Source organism: Asparagus officinalis, chromosome 8 (assembly GCF_001876935.1).
Source record: "Asparagus officinalis chromosome 8, Aspof.V1, whole genome shotgun sequence".
Lineage (NCBI taxonomy): Eukaryota > Viridiplantae > Streptophyta > Magnoliopsida > Asparagales > Asparagaceae > Asparagus > Asparagus officinalis.
Window position 1 is genome coordinate 68,936,938 of NC_033801.1, and position 20,947 is coordinate 68,957,884.

Below are 20,947 nucleotides of genomic sequence, written 5' to 3' on the forward strand. Positions count from 1 at the left end.
GGAAGATGACGACCCGAGGGAGCAGCTCTTTGTTCTGAAATTGCAGGTCAAGACCAGCTTAGTGGATGCTATTGTAGATCCAGGGAGTCAGAAAAATCTGATATCTGAGGCATTAGTACAGAAGCTGGGATTGAAGACGGTGAAGCATCCAAAGCCCTATCCATTAGGGTGGATTCAGAAGGAGGCGGGATTGAGTGTAGTGAACCAGTGTTCATTCAGATTTGCACTCCACGAGTCGTATATTGACGAGGTCACATGCGACGTGGTTTCGTTGGATGTTTGCCAAGTTATTTTGGGCAATCCTTATTTGTGGGATAGATACGCAGTATATGATCGGCGAGCCCAAAAGTACACGTTCAACAAGGATGGCGAGCAATTCATTTTTCGTTCAGCATCTCTTTGTTCACTTTTTCAGAACAAGGATGACTAAGATTTTCAACATCTCTTCGTTCATTTTTCAGAACAAGGATGACTAAGATTGTCAACAACACAGTATATGATCGGCGAGCCCAAAAGTACACGTTCAACAAGGATGGCGAGCAATTCATTTTTCGTTCAGCATCTCTCCCACAGGAGACGAGCTTGGTGACAGTGACTCAGGCTAAGAGGTTGGTGAATGCGGGCAGGAAGTTCGTTTTATTGTTCATTCGGCTGTATGAAGAGCAACTGAGTAGGATGTGCTTGTCCGTCTTGAGCAAGCTTCAGGAGGGAGATCTTGAAAGGTTAAAAGCAAAGTATGCGGACTTGTTTTCGGAGATCACGGGACTACCACCACGTCGAGGTGTAGAGCATGAGATTATGTTGACAGGGGAGAGTTCCTTACCTAACATAGGCCTATACCGCACATCAGTACTAGAGTCCGAGGAGATCAAGAAGCAAGTTCAGGAGCTCTTGGAGACAGGAGTGATTGTGCCAAGTTGTTCGCCTTGCGGGTCACCAGTGTTGTTGGTGCCCAAAAAGGATGGAGGTTGGCGCATGTGCGTAGATTATCGGGCACTCAACAAGATCACAATCAAGAATCGCTACCCATTACCGCGGATCGATGATCTTATGGACCAGTTGGAGGGAGCGAGGTTTTTCACGAAGCTGGATTTGAAGTCTGGTTACCATCAGGTGAGGATTCGGGAGGAAGACACTTGGAAGACTGCGTTCAAGACCAAGCAAGGCCTGTTCGAGTGGTTGGTGATGCCGTTTGGATTGTGCAATGCTCCGGCTACCTTTATGAGGCTTATGAATGATTTGTTGCGACCATTTATAGAGGATTTTGTGATAGTTTACCTTGATGATATCTTGGTGTACAGCAGGACCTGGGAGGAGCATCTTGTTCATGTTGAGAAGGTATTTGAAGTGTTGCAGGACGGACAGCTGAAGCTCAACGGGAAAAAGTGCGAGTTCGGGAAGGACGAGTTGGTGTATCTCGGCTTCATCGTAGGGAAGGGCCAGCGGAGGATAGATCCAGGCAAGGTGGAGGTGATCACAAAGTGGCCGACGCCGAAGACAGTGACTGAGGTGAGGAGCTTCATGGGAGCTTGCCAGTATTTGCGCAAGTTCATTCGACATTTTTCGACTTATGCGGCACCGTTACATGGCCTCACAAAGGCTAAAGTTCAGTTTGAGTGGGGAAGGACGCATGAGGAGGCTTTTCAGTTGCTAAAAAGGAAGATCTCGGAGGCACCAGTGTTGGCGTTGCCGAATTTGCAGCGGACTTTCGAGGTAGAGACCGACGCGTCTAATTATGCGATGGGCGCGGTGTTGACTCAGGATGGGAAACCGGTGGAATACCATTCTGAAAAGTTTTCGGGTGCTGTTGCGAACTACCCAACCTACGACAAGGAGTTCTATGCGCTATATCAAGCAATTAAGCATTGGAGGGTGTACTTGTTAGGGAAGGAGGTGGTCGTGCATTCGGATCATAAGCCGTTGGAGTTCTTACATGCCCAGACGAAGCTACAGCAGGCGCGGCACATGAAGTGGATGTCTTATTTGATGGCTTTCAACATCATTATTAGGTACAAGAAGGGGGCGACGAACAAGTTGGCCGATATGTTATCTCGCCCACCGATAAGGTCGTTGTTGGTGGCGACGCGTATTCAGCCCTTGGTTCCTTTTGAGTATGTTCAGTTGTATGCATCCAGTAGAGACTTCGGTAGTGTGTTTGAGCAGGCGAAGGCTGGTCGAAGGGGGGAGTATGCACTTGGAGATGATGGCTTATTGTATCGTGGGGCATCACTATGCATTCCGGAGGATGGTGATAGGTTGCAGTGGATTCGGGAAGCACATACCTCGCGTGTGCAAGGGCATTTTGGCATTCAGAAAACGCTTCTCAATCTACGGCGACATGTGTTTTGGCCACGGATGCTTGATGATGTGACCAAGTATGTTGGAGGGTGTAAGTTATGTTGTATTTCGAAGCCTTCTAACAGAAAGAGGGGATTGTACCTACCATTACCGGTTCCTTCTAGGCCGTGGGAGAGCATTTCTATGGATTTTCTAGGAGGGTTGCCAACTACGAAGCGCGGGCATGACTATTTGTACGTTGTGGTGGACCGATTCAGCAAGATGGTGATATTGATTCCTTGTAAGAAGACCGTGACGGGAGCGGGTGCAGCACAATTGTTCTTCGAACATGTGTGGAAGCACTTTGGGTTGCCGAGTTCGATTATTTCGGATCGGGATAGCCGTTTTCTCGGGCATTTTTGGGATTCTTTGTGGAGTTTGATGGACACCAAATTGAAGAAGAGCACGGCATTTCACCCACAAACAGACGGACAAACGGAGGTAGTCAACCGGACTATGGTGCACATGTTGCGGGGGTATAATTCTAGGCATCCTAAGACTTGGGATGAGAGTTTACCATATTTGCAGTTTGCTTTCAATCGGGCGATTCATGGATCTTCAGGGAAGTCACCGTTTGAGACTTGTTATGGATTTTTACCGCCGAGCCCGTTCGATCTTGTGTTTTCAAGTGAAGCCACAGTGGACGGCAAGGAGGGGAGTGAGAGACAACGTGCTCAGCGATTTCTTGAGAAGATTGCAAATATTCATGCCACGGTTGAAGCTCAATTGAAGAAATCGCAAGCTAAGTACAAGGCGAAGCATGATCAACATCGGGTTCCTTGTAACTTTGGTAAAGGCGATATGGTATGGCTAAAATTGAGTAAGGAGAGGCTCAAAGGAGAAGGGAAGAAGTTGAAGCCTATTCGTTATGGTCCATTTCGGATTATCGATCAGATTGGCGACAAGGCTTTTCGTTTAGATTTGCCACCTTACTTAGGCATGTATTCGGTGATCAATGCCGAGTACTTGAAGTTGTTTGAACCTCCGTTATTGGATGATGAAGGTGATGACAAGTTGATCTTACCGCATGTTGAAGACTTGTGGTTTGATAGAGAGGAGCCACTGAAAGAAGATTGTATTTTGGAACGGAAGACGACCACGACGAGGCGGGGGACGAAGGAGTCGTTTCTCATTGGACGTCAAGGTCAGGTACCTAGCAAGGCCAAGTGGTTCAACAGAGAAGGAGGGGCTCGCGAGTTCCCTCAGCTGAAGTTCTAACTTGAATGGGACTTCAAGTTCCTAAAGGGGGGACCCATGATACGGGTGTATCTTCTCTTCGGGAGCTTAGCGATCCTCATGGGAGCTTGAGGATAGATGATTCTCATGGTATCTTGAGAATAGAGTAGAGAAGTCGTGGAAGAGGCCATTGGAAGCAACGAAGTCGAAGGATTCGTCAAAACTGCAGGAATTACAGTTGGGCTCTGGCCGGTCGACCGGCTTGACCGCATCGTGCACGGACCCCAACTGTGTCTCGGGACTGAGATCGGTCGACCGATGGTGGCACTGCGGTCGACCGGAGAACCCTGTAATCGATTTTCCAGATTTCGTCGTTCTGACCGGTTGACCGACTTGGGCACTACGGTCGACCGCGTCGCGGATCCGGGCCTGGGTCTGTTTCCTGCTCCAGTTGGGATTTCTATTTAGTATAAATAGAAACACGACTTTTCTAGGGTTTAGAACTCAGTTTGTAATCAGAAAAGAGATCAGGGAGGTTGTTTTTTGATCTAGAGAGATTGTGAGAGAGAGATTTGTAAAATCCAATTGATTCTCATAATCTAGAGAAGGTATTTTTCCTTCGCCCTAATTCAACTCTTGTGTTCTTCTGTCGTTCTTCTTCTTTACCCACTCTTGATAATTCCGCGATCAAGAGTGCTCGCACGGCAACTCGTATCACCCTTTGATAAGCCTAACCTTCGAGTTCAACATCTTCTTCTTTGATTTCGATCAATTCCTATTTTGGTTAACCATCTTCTGGCTTCAGCCTCTTTATTCGAGATTTAGGGCTGAACCTGAACCTTCTAATTCAGACGATTTCCTTCTTACCTTCTCGGATAGAATCATGCTAACAACCTCGCTCAACTTTAACTTCTCCTTCTCTACCGAGTTCCTAATTACGGTCACGCAACCTGCCCAACTATCCGACAACTGCGATAGAATAAATAGGGCCTACACATCGTCATCAAACGTGATGTCCATAGAGATAAGTTGATAAACAATCATGTTGAACTCGTTGAGGTGTATCGTGAAGGAGCATCATTCTGCCATCTTAAGGTTAAAGAGCGTTTTGACGAGATGCACCTTGTTTGCTGCTGACGATTGCTCTTACATCTTTGCGAGCTATTCTATAATCCCCACCGTCATCTTCACCTTTAATATATTGTGAGTGACAAATTTGGTGAGCGAAAATCAGATCTATCCTAGAGCCTTTCGATCCAATATTTCTCATTCCTCGTCTGATTCATCTTTCTTCTTTCCCTTAGCATTGCCCATCAACGGATGATAAAGGTCCTTCTGGTACAGATAGTCCTCCTTCTGTGACTTTCAGTAGGTGAAGTCTGATCCATCAAACTTCTTAATTTTTGATTTGCTTTTCTTTGTCACGGCTCTCGCACAAATCTTCTGAACGAAGCTCTATACCAGATGATGGGGATTCGAAACAATCAATCGAACCCGTGCCCTTCCAGATCTTGTGCTAAGAGTTTAACAAGTAGGAAAATCACCACAAATAAAAGAAAAATTACAGGGAAGATAAACATGAAAGAACACACCAGATTTAATGAGGTTCGGCAAACGTGCCTACGTCCTCGGGAGTCACACCACACAATTCTTTGATTAATTGAAGAAGATTACAATGCTCACAATTGGTCTCTCTCTCTAAGATTTTGAATCTTAAAGAGCCGTCAAAACTCCTCTTTTCTCATATTCTACAAACCCTAGCAGAACCCTAAAAATGTATTAGGATATATATATAAACCTAGCCCAAAACAAAATCCCAAAACAACTAGGAAACTGGAAAAACCAATTACGGTCGACCGGACCATGGGTGTCGGTCGACCAACTAGAATGTCAGTTTCCTACAGGATCTTTGTACACATTTTTAGTCGACCGGACCATCACCTTCGGTCGATCGGATGACCACTGTCAGTTGACCGACATCAAGCTTCGGTCAACTGGCCAGAGTGAGTTTCCTGGGCTATTTTCCTACAGTCGATTCGGTCGACCGGACCAAGCTTGTCGGTTGACCAATGTGGGTTTTTCTGCTTCTTTGATGATTTCTTCTTTAGTTTTCAGTCTTCACACTTCCAAAACTAACACAGTGGTATGACACTCCCTCGATCGTGAAATTGATAGTTATTTTTATATAATAAGTATATTATAACCTCCTTAATGTTAAAACTATATTCTAAATTTGCATATAAAACTACCGGTAGTTATTAAATGTCATTCATTATCTTAAATTATAAAGTAAATAGAACTGTCTTTTAAGATTAAAAAAAATTGTATCTTTTGGGTTTTCCATGATTTGCTAATGTTCACAAAATAACCCTGAATTTATTCACAAACAACCATGGATCTTCATAATTTTCACAAAGACCATTGAAATTTTATATATTTATAAAAAAATACTAAAACTTCATAATTTTTTACAGATAAACCCCTATATAGTTCCAAACTTAATCTTAAGAAGATTGAAAGAAGTATATGATCTAAATTATAAGAAAATTACAAATAAGTCCTCAAATGTTGTTATACTTACATTCAAAATGAAACTCTTTCATTAATTAAATAATGAATTGTGTAAAATATTAGAACATAAAACAAATATGTACACGTGCAACGCACGTGCACCATACTAGTATAAATTAATGATGGATACATTATGCATATTAATCTAACCATTGATTTGTAAGGCCAAAGAATAATCTAATAATAAAAGTTAGATGTTGGAGGCATGTGCATTGTATTGGTCTTAATCTGTGTTTTTAGTTTCGGTTTCGGTGCTATTACGTTGAGCTCAAAGAAGTAAGAAATGATGGCTCTGTCATCATCAGAGGCTGAGTATGTTGCAACAACTGTAGCAGCATGTTAAGCAATATAGTTAAGGAAGTTACTTGCAGACTTCCAACAAGAGCAACTTGGTTCAACTGAGATTTATTGTGAGAACAAAGCAGCAATTTCTAGCACAAAGCCTATTGACATACGTTGTCATTTCATTCGAGATCTTGTTGCAAAAGAGTTAATTGTACCGAAGAATTATGGAACTAAGGAACAAGTAGCTGATGTTCTGACAAAGTCCTTGTCTGTTGGCAAGCATGGGTACTTTAGGTCCAAAATGGGAGTGACTGATTTTGAGGGCAAGGGAGTGTGTTTGTTAATGCCCCAAAATTAGTGGACTAAGTGGTTAGTTGTTAGTGCCTTAGTGGCAGTTTAATCTCCTAAAATAAAGTAGCATCTTAGGACTACTTAGAAGTTAGAAGTCAGAGTATTTAGTTAATATTTGGTGGAGTAAATCATGGCCCATGATTATCCACTAAGTACTAGCATTTCCTATTTTTTAGTTTAAGTTTGTTATGTAAAGCCTATGTAATGGCTAGTTTATTGTTGAGTCAAATATATCAAAAAAAATATTGCTTAACTTTACAACAGGCTGGTTGTGGACTGCAAGGAGGGGCTGGGGTTTTTGCTTTTGAAGGGAAGAGAGAGAATAGGGGCGAGGAGGACGAAGGCGGAGCTCAGGGGTAAGGGAGGTGAGCGATGGCGGTTCAGGGGTTGAGGCAGAGCATGCTGCAAGGGGAGGTCGGCGGGCGTGGGGTTGCGGAGCGGTGCAGATATGATGGGGGCTATGGATGGTTTAGGAGATATATGGTGGGCGAGAGGCTTGAGGCGGAGGCCTGAGGGACTGTGAGGCGTGTGGGGAGAGAGGCCGAGCTCGGCGTCTGCCGGTGGGTGATCGTGGGCCAGCGAGTGGCTTGCGGATATGGGGGTGACACTGGCTTGAGGCGGCCGACGGGGCTAAGGGCTTGGTGGCGGAGGCCAGCGAGGGAGCGTGGGAGGGGAGACCGAGGTGATTTGGAGGGTGGAGGAGGGGCAGCGGGTTAGAGTGGGGCGTCGCCGGTGGCTGTAGGGTGGCAGTGAAAAGAGAGAGAGATGAGAGAGAGAGAAGAGAGAGAGAGAGTATGGACGAGATTATGAGAGAGAGATGAGAGAGAGAGATGACGAGAGAGAGAGAGAATGAAGGAGGTGGCAGGTTTGAGACAGGGAGAGAAGCGACTATCGTGAGGGTGGGAAGAGGGCCAGAATGGCCGGAGTGCGGGCGCAGGGTGGTGCGGAGGAGAGGGGTGATGGATGCGCCAATGGGGCAGAACTGGTGGCCAAGCAGGGCAGTGGCGGGGTCGGGGAGTATGCATAGAGAGATGAGGGTGTGGGCGACGGTTTTGCGGGTTAAGACGAGAGAGAGAGAAACAAAGATGAGAGGAGAGAGAGAGATCTATATATACATATGTATATATACTAGGTTTTATGCACGTGCTTAAATAGTTGAATATCATGATTAAATATTTTTAATTTATTTCTTAATTTTACTTTGATAGTTTTTGCTCGCTTATGCCTTTAAATTTTAGCATTGTGATTATTTATTTTCTTTGATGTTTGTTTGAATGGGCTACACTAAATTTAAATTTTTATGTTGATAATTAAATTGACATGAAACATATATAATCTAAAGCTAATTTGAATTTTCACGTGATTAGGACCGACATGAAACCAAGCTTGAAAGTATAATGTTATAAAAAGGAAAACACTTTAAAAAAGTAGTGTTATTGTAGGCATCGAAAATTACCTATAGGTCTCTACGAACAGCTCAGTGTTAAGGAACGACAATGAACGTCACTATCTGGTTCACAGGAGTTCTACTGACGTCGGTGAACGATTGAAGTGAACCGACGAACTACGTGAGCTGACGGAATTTCGGGATAACGAAGGCACGGGCTAATCGAGAGCCCCGCGATGTTACAAAAAGAACAATGCCCTTCGTGTCTCGTTCATTCTACAGATAATCCAACCATTGGAGCTGATAGAACTCTTCGTTAGACTTCCAACACACTTCGAATCACTAAAATACGAGTTCGGACGAAGAATTTACAGCGGAAGCAGACGAATGCACCTCAACGGAATGTCTCGGCCAATGTGAGACACCCCAGGGGTGTCTCGGATTTTCCAGGACACCCCAGGGGTGTCTCGGATTTTCTGAGACACCCCAAGGGTGTCTCGGAAATTCCGAGACACCCCAGGGGTGTCTCGGGTTTTCCGAGACACCCCAAGGGTGTCTCGAAAATTTCAAGACACCCCAGGGGTATCTCGGATTTTGTGAGACACCCCAGGGGTGTCTCGAGTTTGGTGAGACGCCCTCCAGCGCGGATTCGGGCCTTTAAGCCGTTTTAACCGCTCCGTTATCCCTCATGCCTATAAATACAAGCCTTAGGCCTCATTTTTTCAGATCTGGAATTCGTGTGCCTCGGCGAAGCCCTGCCGGATTGAAGACTTAAAAGAGAAGTTCTTCGTCAGATCTACATCACCCGTACCCGATCCTTAGTATTATCACGTTGTGTTAATACTAAGAAGAGCAAATATCTCGCTTTATCCGAGATAGGTGCTTCAAGTTTCTAGATCTCCTCGCGGATCGACGAAGCTCTGCCCAATTTTTTAGCAATCAGATCTGATCGACGGTGGTCCACGGATAAACCCCGGCACAGGCAAAGACACCCACGCAAGCAGAAGACCGAAGAACGATCTCTACGTTTGTTTGATAAAGTTGTAAACTTTTTTTTATTTTTATTGTGTAAGGAGATCTTATAAAAAGATCGACTTTTTATTTCATTCGAGTTTATTGTAACGACTAAAGTTGTAATAGATTCGATAACAATAGAAACAGCAACTTTCTCCGCAAATAAACTGGTGACCACAGTGGGAGCCAACAGCTTCGTGCCGAAGCTGTCGTGCCGCAGCCGACGATCAAGATCCCAGTGCTCGAAGATGTCGAATATGAATTCGACCAGCAAAAGTTCGAGGAGTACGTCTCCGCCTCCTCCTCCAGATCCGCCTCTCCTGGCAAGTGCAGGAGTGCCTCCTCCTCCAGAAAGATCTGCTGGTCTTCAGATCTGAAGATCCAAGAAGACGATCTCTCCGCCGCTGTTGCTGTTGCACCTTGCAATGATCCACCGGCGTTCAATGAAGCCAAATTTGCAGATCTGAACTCCTTCACGATTAAGGAGTCGACTGCTGAAGGCGCGCCAACTCTATCAAAGAGAGCACGTCAAAGGAAACGACAACGCCTCGCGCGCCAATTCGCCAAGGCTTTGGATCAGATGGATGGTCTCCATTACCAAGCAGATCTGGAGCTCAGAAAGCGCCAAGTGGCTAATCTGTCGCCACGACCAGCATCGGAATCCTCCTCTCGATCTCCAATTAACGAATGGGTTCGTGTCAAAAGAACCCGCTCTACTCTCGAGGAGCGAATCCAGAAGCGCCGCTCCTTGCTTGCGCATGCCCGGACCCTTGTGCGAAAAGCACAAGAAATGCAAAAGGAAGAGGCAGTTAAGAGATCGCCGAGATCCAAACAAGTTTGGGTGCCAAAAGCCAAATCAGCGCCTAAGGCAAAAGCAGGCGACGTTGCTTTTCGGCCTTCGTCAACTTTAGATCCCGAACCTCCAGTAAAGCCCTACCGCAGCGTGGATTTCCCCAAGTTTAGGATTCCTCTGAAGGATCGCATCGGTTCTCTACCCGAGGATCGAGGAAAAGCGCTTGTTAAGGAAAGCTGGAGATCGTTGAAGGAGCTTCGAGCCAACATCCGGACTGGGGGTCGTACACGACCTCCTAACAAATTGATTTCTGCAACGGCCCACTTGGCGGTGCGTGCAGAAAATCAGGAGCCCGTTAAGGTTTCACCCTCACAAAGGTGTGATTCTAAACGTGTGACTCCCGTAGATGCCAACAAGGCAATGTTTACTCAGAGGAAAATGCGTCAGACAGACGAACGAGTTATACCTGAGAATCTATGTAAATAGCCGATAGGTTACTCCGACCGCAACGTCGATGAGTTGTACTATTGGGCTGGGGGTACGAATAAATCTCAAAAGAAAGGTACCCGAGAAACGGACTCTCATTGTCCGTATATCAAAATTATTAGGGCAGTATTATCAACGTGTAGCTGCCCCAAGACCGCTCTGTGGAGGGTCTCAGTATTCGAGAGAATCTCCGATGGAAAGACGAAGCCCAAATCAAGGTATTTCCACCAAAGAAGATCGGTTACTCGAGATGATAAATTCCCAGAGGTTACCGTCAATATGGTTGATAAGGGAAAATCTCCGATTGTTTCAAGTGGTTCCAACCCTGATTTCTCTCCAGGAAGAAGAATCAATTCGGGAATAGCTCAGCTTCAGCTAGAAGCCGTCGGATATAACGATTACCAGGGGATCCATGAAGGAATCCATTCCGATGACGAACTCTCAGATTCTTATTCCGCACTCGCCTCCAACGATACAACGTCTAGCATAGGACAAGCTCAAGAAGTGTTCATGATCAACACCGAGCAAATAGCCAAAATCATTGAGGATTTCTAGCCAAGCAGAAAGAAGCATTCAAAATCGAAATGGAAATGGCTATGCAGGAGAGGAGACAAATGCACGACCAACAAATCCGAGCTTTGTCAAATCAGCTAGTTGAATCCAGCCGTCGCACCCAGAACGCCGCAGTTGACAGCGATCCGGAAGTGGACGAAATCATCATGGCCGACGCACCGCCCAAAAATACTGGGGGTGGCCCCACTAAAAATAACGACGCGGGGGGTGGACCCACCAATGATGATAACACTGGGGGTGGCCGTATTATTCCTCTCGAAAATTGTCCAAAACAGGATATAGATGAGGCCGAAAAGATGAAGGATCTCGAAAGAAAAATTGACGCCCTGATGTCTGCTCGAGAGGCGAAGAAGACCGGCATTCCGTGTCCTTACCCGAAAGAGTGGGATTCGATCCCGTACCCGGCGAAATTCAACCTGATCAACTTCACGTCGTTCGACGGGAAAGGTTCCCCCACTCAGCACCTGATCTATTTCAAGTCTCATTTGGGAGTGATCTCTGGCAACGAGCCTCTGATGGCCCGGTCATTTGTTGGCACCCTTCGCGGGCCCGCTTTCGATTGGTACCGCCGCCTCAAGCCCGGAAGCATCAACAGCTGGGAGGACCTGGAGAGCATGTTCCTCGCTCATTTCTTCGATGATGACACCGAAGTGTCGGTCAGGACACTCTTCGATGAGAAACAAAAAGACGGAGAGTCGGTGGATACCTTCATCAAACGCTTCCGCAGCTCAATACCTGGAAAGAGTTGAAGGTGCGCGGAGAACAGGCCGAATGCTTCCTCAGAAGGAGGAAGATCGAAAGAAACCAACCGATGGTTAACCCTCTAAATTCAAGTCTCGTGTCTCATGATGAAGGAAAGGCACTCACAACAGTTATTGACGTTAATCAAACGTCACAACAACAGCTCCGAAGACAACAGAAGAATTCGGATCCAAGGCTCCAAAAAGAGTACTCATTCAAAGACGAAGACGTTCCAGCCATCTTCGAGACCCTTCTTGAAAACAACAAGATCAAGCTGCCACCCATCCGAAGACGTTCCAGCCATCTTTGAGACCCTTCTTGAAAACAACAAGATCAAGCTGCCGCCCATCACAAATCAGGAGGAAGCTGACAATACTACAGATCCGAAGTACTGCGCGTACCACAGGAGGATCCTTCATCCCACCAAGGCTTGCTTTACTTTAAAGAATAGCATCCAAACCTTGGTTGAAGCCGGCGTCATAACACTAGGATAAGCCAAATAAGAACGGCAATACTCCGAAGAGTATACGAGTATAAACTGCTTCTCAACACTCCGAAGAGTATACGAGTATAAACTACTTCTCAATACTCCGAAGAGTATACGAGTATAAACTACTCCCTGATACTCCAATAGGTATATGAGTCTAAACTATTTCCTACCGTTGACGGGAAGTTCCTGGAGAATTTTTATATGTAATATTCTTAAGGATAACCCGATCATGTAACCGAATGCAATGATAAACCCAGTTTCGCGAAGAAACTGGGGGTGGATGATTCATGTAACGGGAAGTTCCCGGAAAAAATACTATATGTAATTCTCTTAGGGATAACCCGATCATTACAAACAAAGTGATAAACACTAAACCCCACTGTGATTTGTATGAGTCAACACTCTCGATGTGAGTTGTACTCCTACTCTCACTGTTTATTTGGTCAAACCTTCCTACAGTTAGGACCAAAACCAAAATCCCCTCTCGATTCCTCCAATGAACGAGAGGTCCACTTTCAAATCAAGTGATCAAACCTTCCTACAGTTAGGGTCACCTCAAACTCCTGTTTGGCCAAACCTTCCTACAGTTAGGGTCAAAACCATAATTCACTCTCGATAAACGAGAAATTTATCTTTAGTTCGGTAATCAAACCTTCCGACAGTTAGGGTTATCCGAATCTTGTCGATTCTCGGAGTGGAGATCCCACTCTTAGTTTCATCTTTTTGGATTCTAGGAGTGGAGATCCCACCTCGAGTCTCCTTTCCAGCTGAAGATAGAATATAAAATTCTTCTTCCTCGTGTCGGGAGATAGAATATAAAATTCTTCCTCTCCCATTTCGGGTTCGTCTTTGCCCCAAGAGAAGACACCACCTTTTTCAACTCCCAAAATCCATGCCTTTTATGCATGGGGAATTTTATCCCGAAGCCTAAGCAGGGATAAGCCAACGCCTAACACGCGTTGCCGGTTTAGTCTTTCACCGATTTAAAAAGATACCAGAATCCAGTCTGGGGTATTTTATCCCGAAGCCTAAGTAGGGATAAGTCAGCGCTTAACCTGCGTTGCTGGGTGGTTCGTTCCCGTAAAAACGACCGAGTCTACCTATTCAGCATCGTAGCAACAAAAATCCATGCCTTTTATGCATGGGGAATTTTATCCCGAAGCCTAAGCAGGGATAAGCCAACGCCTAACACGCGTTGCCGGTTTAGTCTTTCACCGATTGAAAAAGACACCAGAGTATAATTCTGGGGACTTTCATCCCGAATCCTAAGTAGGGATGAGTCAACGCCTAATACGCGTTGCCGGATGCCATATTCCCGTAAGAAATGGCGAAGTCTATGTATTCAAAATCATAGCATTAAGTCTAAGAGAAACAATTCTCTTAGCACAACGTTACATGTGAAACGGGGTTTAATAATTCACATGGTAGCCCGATTCAAACGGTAATTGGTAAAGCCACGTCAAACCCGTTGATGGCTGGGGGTTTGTCAAAAATCCCGAAGTCTATGACTAACACGCATTGCCGGTTAGTCTTTGACCGTAAAAAGGACAAAAGACCACATATTCAACATTGTGGCAGGTTGTTATTAATAACACCATAATCCGTGCCTCACACGCACGGGGAATTTTATCCCAAAGCCTAAGCAGGGATAAGTCAACGCCTAACACGTTGCCGGTTTAGTCTTTTACCGATTGAAGAAGACACCAGAATCCGAGTCTGGGGATTTTTATCCTGAATCCTAAGTAAGGATAAGTCAGCGCCTAATACGCGTTGCCGAGTAGTCTATTCCCGTGAGAAAGACGAAGTCTACATGTTCAATGTCGTAACACTAAAAGAGTTAACTCTTTTAGCACAACGTTATGTGCAGAACGGATCTAAACAATCTGCATGCTAGCCCGACTCAAACGGTAGTCGGTAAAGGCTCATCAAACCCGTTGATGGCTGAGAATTTGCCAAAAATTCTATAAGTGCAAGTCATTGATGCATCAGCTCTGTTAGTTGGTCTCGAGACTCGATTATCCAACAACATTAAAATAAGATCCACAAATGCAGATGAATCAGCTTTAACAGTTGGTCCTGCAACCCCGAAACTTGGGACCGCCGTGCTCCAATACCTTAAGAGCTTAAACTGTGTATACTCCAGTAAACGTACGAGTATAAACTGTGTCAACGTTCGACGTTCGAAACCCTAGGGTCAACGCCGGTCAACGCGTAACCCTAGGCCAACGCCAGTCAACGCGTTGCGACAAAAAAAAAACGTTCGAAACCCTAGGTCAACGCCGGTCAACACGAAACCCTAGGTCAATGCCAGTCAACGCGTTGCGACCAAAAAGTTAACGTTCGACGCTCGAAACCCTAGGGTCAACGCCAGTCAACGTGTAACCCTAGGTCAACGCCACTCAACGCGTTGCGATAAAAAGTCAACATACGGTGATCTGAAACCCTAAGTCAACACAATGTGACGGAGGTAGTTCAAAGTCAACTCAATGACACGAGCCAAACTCAATTCATCAGTTGTAGACTCGAGACTCCGACGACGGCCAGACGATAAACGCAGCGCCAGAAAGACTTCGGCTATTCGTCAAAGCATTGAATAGACCGAAAATCGAAGGAGCCAAGAGTTGAAACTAATTACAGGTCCTTTACACCGACTGAAGGCTAGGCCAAATCATATCAAAAGTATTCCAGCCTCTTCTATAAAAGAAACGAGTCTGGAACGCTTTGGAGGGGGTATCTGTAGGCATCAAAAATTGCCTATAGGTCTCCACGAACAGCTCAGTGTTAAGGAATGATAATGAACGTCACTATCTGGCTCACAGGAGTTCGACTGACGTCGGTGAACGATTGAAGTGAACCGATGAACTACGTGAGCTGACGGAATTTCGGGATAACGAAGGCACGGGCTAATCGAGAGCCCCGCGATGTTACAATTTCGGGATAACGAAGGCACGGGCTAATCGAGAGCCCCGCGATGTTACAAAAAGAACAATGCCCTTCATGTCTCGTTCATTCTACAGATAATCCAACCATTGGAGCTGATAGAACTCTTCGTCAGACTTCCAACGCACTTCGAATCACTAAAATCCGAGTGCGGACGAAGAATTTACAGCGGAAGCGGACGAATGCACATCAACGGAATGTCTCGGCCAATGTGAGACACCCCAGGGGTGTCTCGGATTTTCCAGGACACCCCAGGGGTGTCTCGGATTTTCCAGGACACCCTAGGGGTGTCTCGGATTTTGTGAGACACCCCAGGGGTGTCTCGAGTTTGGTGAGATGCCCTCCAGCGCGGATTCGGGCCTTTAAGCCGTTTTAACCGCTCCGTTATCCCTCATGCCTATAAATACAAGCCTTAGGCCTCATTTTTTCAGATCTGGAATTCGTGTGCCTCGGCGAAGCCCTGCCGGATTGAAGACTTAAAAGTACACAGATTTCAGAGAGGAGGAGGAGAGATCGGATCCAGTTCTTCAACGCAAGAGAGAGTTCTTCGTCAGATCTACATCACCCATACCCGATCCTTAGTATTATCACGTTGTGTTAATACTAAGAAGAGCAAATATCTCGCTTTATCCGAGATAGGCGCTTCAAGTTTCTAGATCTCCTCGCGGATCAACGAAGCTCTGCCCAATTTTTCAGCAATCAGATCTGATCGACGGTGGTCCACGGATAAACCCCGGCACAGGCAAAGACACCCACGCAAGCAGAAGACCGAAGAACGATCTCTGCGTTTGTTTGATAAAGTTGTAAACTTTTTTTTATTTTCATTGTGTAAGGAGATCTTATAAAAAGATCGACTTTTTATTTCATTCGAGTTTATTGTAACGACTAAAGTTGTAATTGATTCGATAACAATGGAAACAACAACTTTCTCCGCAAACAGTTATAAAAGAAAGATGAATAATTAAGGCTGAAAAGCCAAGATGATTAATTAAAAGTGAGATAAAATGAAACTAAAAAGAATATTAAGTTTGTTGCTAATTAATTAATAGATTTCAGACAAAATCATTGACTAAAGATTAATGCTAACTCTAATATATTTTATATGATAAAAACATCCACATACATATAAAAATATTTAAAAGAGTTCATGAAAATCCTTTCTGAAGATTCATGATTTTACTCAAAAAATTAAGCTATTCTATAAAATATTCGGAAAATAAATCTGTTATTTGTTTTGTTTCATTTTATTTATTGAGTTAGGATCAGTCATTCTCCACCTTTATCTTTTTTCCTGAGTAATTCTAGAGTTGTGTCTTCATCATCAATATTGATTGTGATATCAGGGTAGAGCTGGATTTCTTGTGTAATTATTTTTCCTTGAGCTCGTTCATGTTTTGTCTTCTCATCTTACTTCACAAAGAAGTTGAATGCATTTTTGATGATCAACAAAAATTCTAGAAATACGGACTTTAATTATTTTTATTTTTCAATGAGACTAAATGTTAATTTCATATATCTGAAAATTTTGTGTTTCTAATTTATTTTTTTAAATGTTAGGAGTTACCTCTTTTTTCTCTGTAATAAATTCTTCTGGTGTATATCCAATAAGAGTTTCTGTCACGTTAAATAATTTTACTTTTAGTCTATCTGTTTCATTTTTTATAATGATATGAACTAAATACATGTATTCACTAGTAGAAAAATGGGCATCCTTGACGGGCTTTCCCATCAGGGATGCCAAATTTCCCGTCAGGGATACGTATCCTTGACGGTTTCCCGTCAAGGATACGCCGTTAGAAAAAGTCCCGTCAGGGAAGAGATATCCCTAACGGGGAGCCGTCAGTAATGTATATTACTGACGGCAACAATATTGACGGCAAACGCCGTCAGTCAAAATGAAACATTGCTAACGGGGATACCGTCAGCGATGTTAAATACATCGCTAATGGGATTCCTGTCAGCGATACTTATCGCTGACGGGGATTACGTCAGCGATGTATATAACATCGCCGACAGGAATCCCGTCAGCGATAAGTATTGCTGACGTGAGTCCCGTCAGCGATGTTATATACATCGGTGACGGGATCCCCGTCAGCGATAAGTATCACTGACGGGAATCCCATCAGCGATGTTATATACATCGGTGACGGGATCCCCGTCAGCGATAAGTATCACTGACGGGAATCCCATCAGCGATAGACATTAGCAGCTAAAAAAAATTCTGCTGTTTATTATAACCAGTTCCCTGTACATATATTCCCTGTACATACAAATCTCCAAATGACATTTCTTGCACATTCCCAAACATCTCGAAATATATACAATCCAAATTTCACAAACATCTCTCATCCAATCAATTTTCACAAACATTCGAAATATGTACATTCAATTTTCATGATAAGTTCTAAATCCACAAAAATTTCCACAACAAACCATACACGCATATCATAAGTTCTAAATCCATAAAAATTTCCACAACAAAACATACACGCATATCATAATCTCTAATATAAAGATGTCCAATATACAAACACGAGTTTAGGATATAACTCACTAAGATAGGTCATCCGCCCTATCCATGTCATCGTCTGCGCTGGCGGCTCCATCCCTATGACTCGTGCTCCCAATAGCATCATCTCCACTCTAACAACAAAATAATTTAAATTTAGAATCACATAATATTGTGTGTAATCATGTTTTACATATATAATAAGTATACCTGTCTGCTACTCTCTCCACTACCAGTAAATGCCTTTTGAGTGGCCAAGAAATTCATGATCTGGCTTTGCACCCGAGTAGGAACCCGCCTTCTACAAGATTTTATTATTTGCCTAGAAACCATCGCAAAAGTAGCAGTAGGGTGGATCACTCGCATAAGCTCCTCTTGAATATCCTCCCACATCTCCTCGGGAATCTGGCCATCAAACATATTCATCACAGAGGAAACAAGCTGCATCGCCTGCTGAGTGCAATCCTCCCGCGACATGTAAGAGGGCCCCGAGGGCATAGTCGATGGTGTTGAAATCGGCGGAGGCTGGAATTGTGTAGACACCCTCTGAGCTCCAACTCTCATCCACCTGGTCCTCCCCTTTTTGGGAAGTCCACAAACTAAATGGCTCACATTATAATTCTGCTCTCTAGTCAGGGGCTCTTGGCTCTGTGTAACAACCTCAGAATACGTGTTTTCAATAAAAGATATATTTACCTGAACAAGTAAAATAAAAGATGAAGTAGTTCCACAATTGAGGAGGCTAAGAGCTAATAAATGGTTGAAGTGTGTTTTGTGCAACATAAAAGTACTACATGTGAAGAAGGGTTTATGGGCAATTTACTCTCCACCTAATGTTGTCTATGAAGTTCTTAAAGTGGTGTGAATTTGACTATAAAAGTTCAGTCAAAAAAATTGGATTATAATAGATGCATGTCATTTCAATTTTGTCAATGAAAAGCTCAAAGTGGTGTGAATTTGGCTTCAGCAAAGAACATTATGGAGTCTTGAACTCTCTAATGGTCAATCGTGTTTGGCATTGACTTCAGTAAGATTGTTGGTAGCATTAGTCTTTTTGAAAACATGATTTATCAATACTAAAAGAGTGCCATCTCTTTATAGTAATATTTAATTCCATATGCCTTTTGTTATATGTATGCATGCATCTTCCTTAACACATTCACACATAATTCATGTATGAAAATTAAGATGACCAAAAGAAGAGTGCAAACAATAAATTCCCAACAAAAGAACAGGCTAATAAGAGCTAAGATAATTAGTTAACCTGTATTTTCTTGGCCAATTCTAGCTTTTGTTTCTTATTCTCATCGTCATCGTACCCCTTCTTAAATTGAACCATCGTCCTCCTGTGCAGTTCTGGTAGCGGGATAAAGGGAGCGTTCTGAAATTTAAAAATATATTTATTAGTTTTATTTATCAAATATTTTAGGAAGCGGAGAGAATATATATAGAAGATTAAAAGACTTTATACCGTTGTCCTACAAAATTGATCCTCAATCTGGGCAAATGAAGTAGTCCCCGTATGATGATCATAATCTTTCTTCCATCGATTTAGTTTATTTCTCTGACATTTTTTCTTCAACATGAACAAAGAGAATTTTAGTACAAGCTATAATATAAAATGAAATATATCACTAGTTTCAGATAAATAATTTGATTATAATTAACTACTGTACATATTTACCTGGTGCTCCTCTTGGCCCCACAATACTATAAGTGCATCTAAGTGCTCAGGCTCAACCCTCTTATCTCGCTTGTATATCCTCTCCCAGTTGTGAGTGAAACAATCAACATATTTCTTCTTTACCTCATGTCTCCACACCCGAAGAGAATGCTTGAACTTTCCCATGTATCCAAATAAAAATTTCCACCCTACGGGATTGTCTTCGATGTTGAAATATCTCTAAAAATTAAAATATAGTTAAGCATGGACAATTGACAGAATTAAAAAATAATTGTGCTAAATAGAAGAATTTACCCAACAATCTCGATATATACTCTCCAGGACATAAAATGGCTGCTCCTCAGCCTCATAATAAGGATTCACATTATCACTCCTTCGTATCAAGCATCCAAGGTATGAGCTAAAATTATTAGCCCATTATCCGGTTAGAATCCCATTATGTCCCCATCTCACAATTGCTCGAAAACCATCAGGTGGTACATTTTTTTTAAAGTCACTTCCTTGGCGTCCTTTTTTCTGGTAAAGTTTTTCTCTTACAAAGAAAAAATAATAGATATATTAACACTTTTTTTAATCAATCTTAAGCTCTTAGAATTTACCAAAAACGGAAGAAGAAAAATATTAAGGAAAAGAGAAACCGGAGATCTAACTCACCAAATCTTTGTCTGATTTTATTTTTTGCATCAGATAAAATATCATCAATATGTGGACCCCATTCATCCAATCATTTTTTCGCAAGCATGTATTTTTCTGTCTACTTGAGTCTGTAGCCCTCTGCACATGTAGGTAAAGGCCCGCGCTCAATCCCGGGAATATATGCTCGAAGTGCCACAAGAGGATCTGCATATAATAGTACGGGAGTCGGCTCTTCTTCAACCTCACCTAAAAAAATAAAAGAAATAAATTAGCATTGTGCATATATCATTATTTAAAAATTGAGATTATGCAATCATACTAGTATTTTCCAAAATTATGCAATATTTTTTAGTGTAAAATTGAGTTCAATTTTATTTATCTCAGTTTGGGTAAACCCTAACCAGATCAGCATTGGTTCTCACCAAATCCACCTCCTTCAAATACTAAATCATAATGCACTCACAAATTAGCAGTTCGAGATACAAAATCACAATCTATCTCCTTCAAATACATGAAATACCTTACTGATTTGAGGAACTAATTTCTAAATACCTTGAGTGACTGTTGGATGCGACGGAGGTCATGGCGGCGGACGCGGCGGCGGCGGCCAAAGGGTGAGAAGAGACTGCTAGAGACAGCGGTGGCGACGTCGGTGACGACGAACTCAGGCGGCAATGACGAACTAGATAAAACGAGACGTAGGCAATGGCGACGACGGAGGCGGCGGCCAAAGAACGCAAAGAGAGGCAGCGACGGTTTAGGGTTAAACTTTGTGGTAAAAATTCTTCGCTGTAAAAATCAATATATATCGAACATCGCTGACGGGCTACCCGTTAGCGATGTTCATTGCTCGTTAGTGATGTTTTATCCCTGACGGTGTCGAAAACATCGCTGACGGCAACATCTCTAACGGTTTGTCCCGTTAGAGATATAAACATCGCTGACGGCTATGACCTGTCAGCGATGTTGTCGTC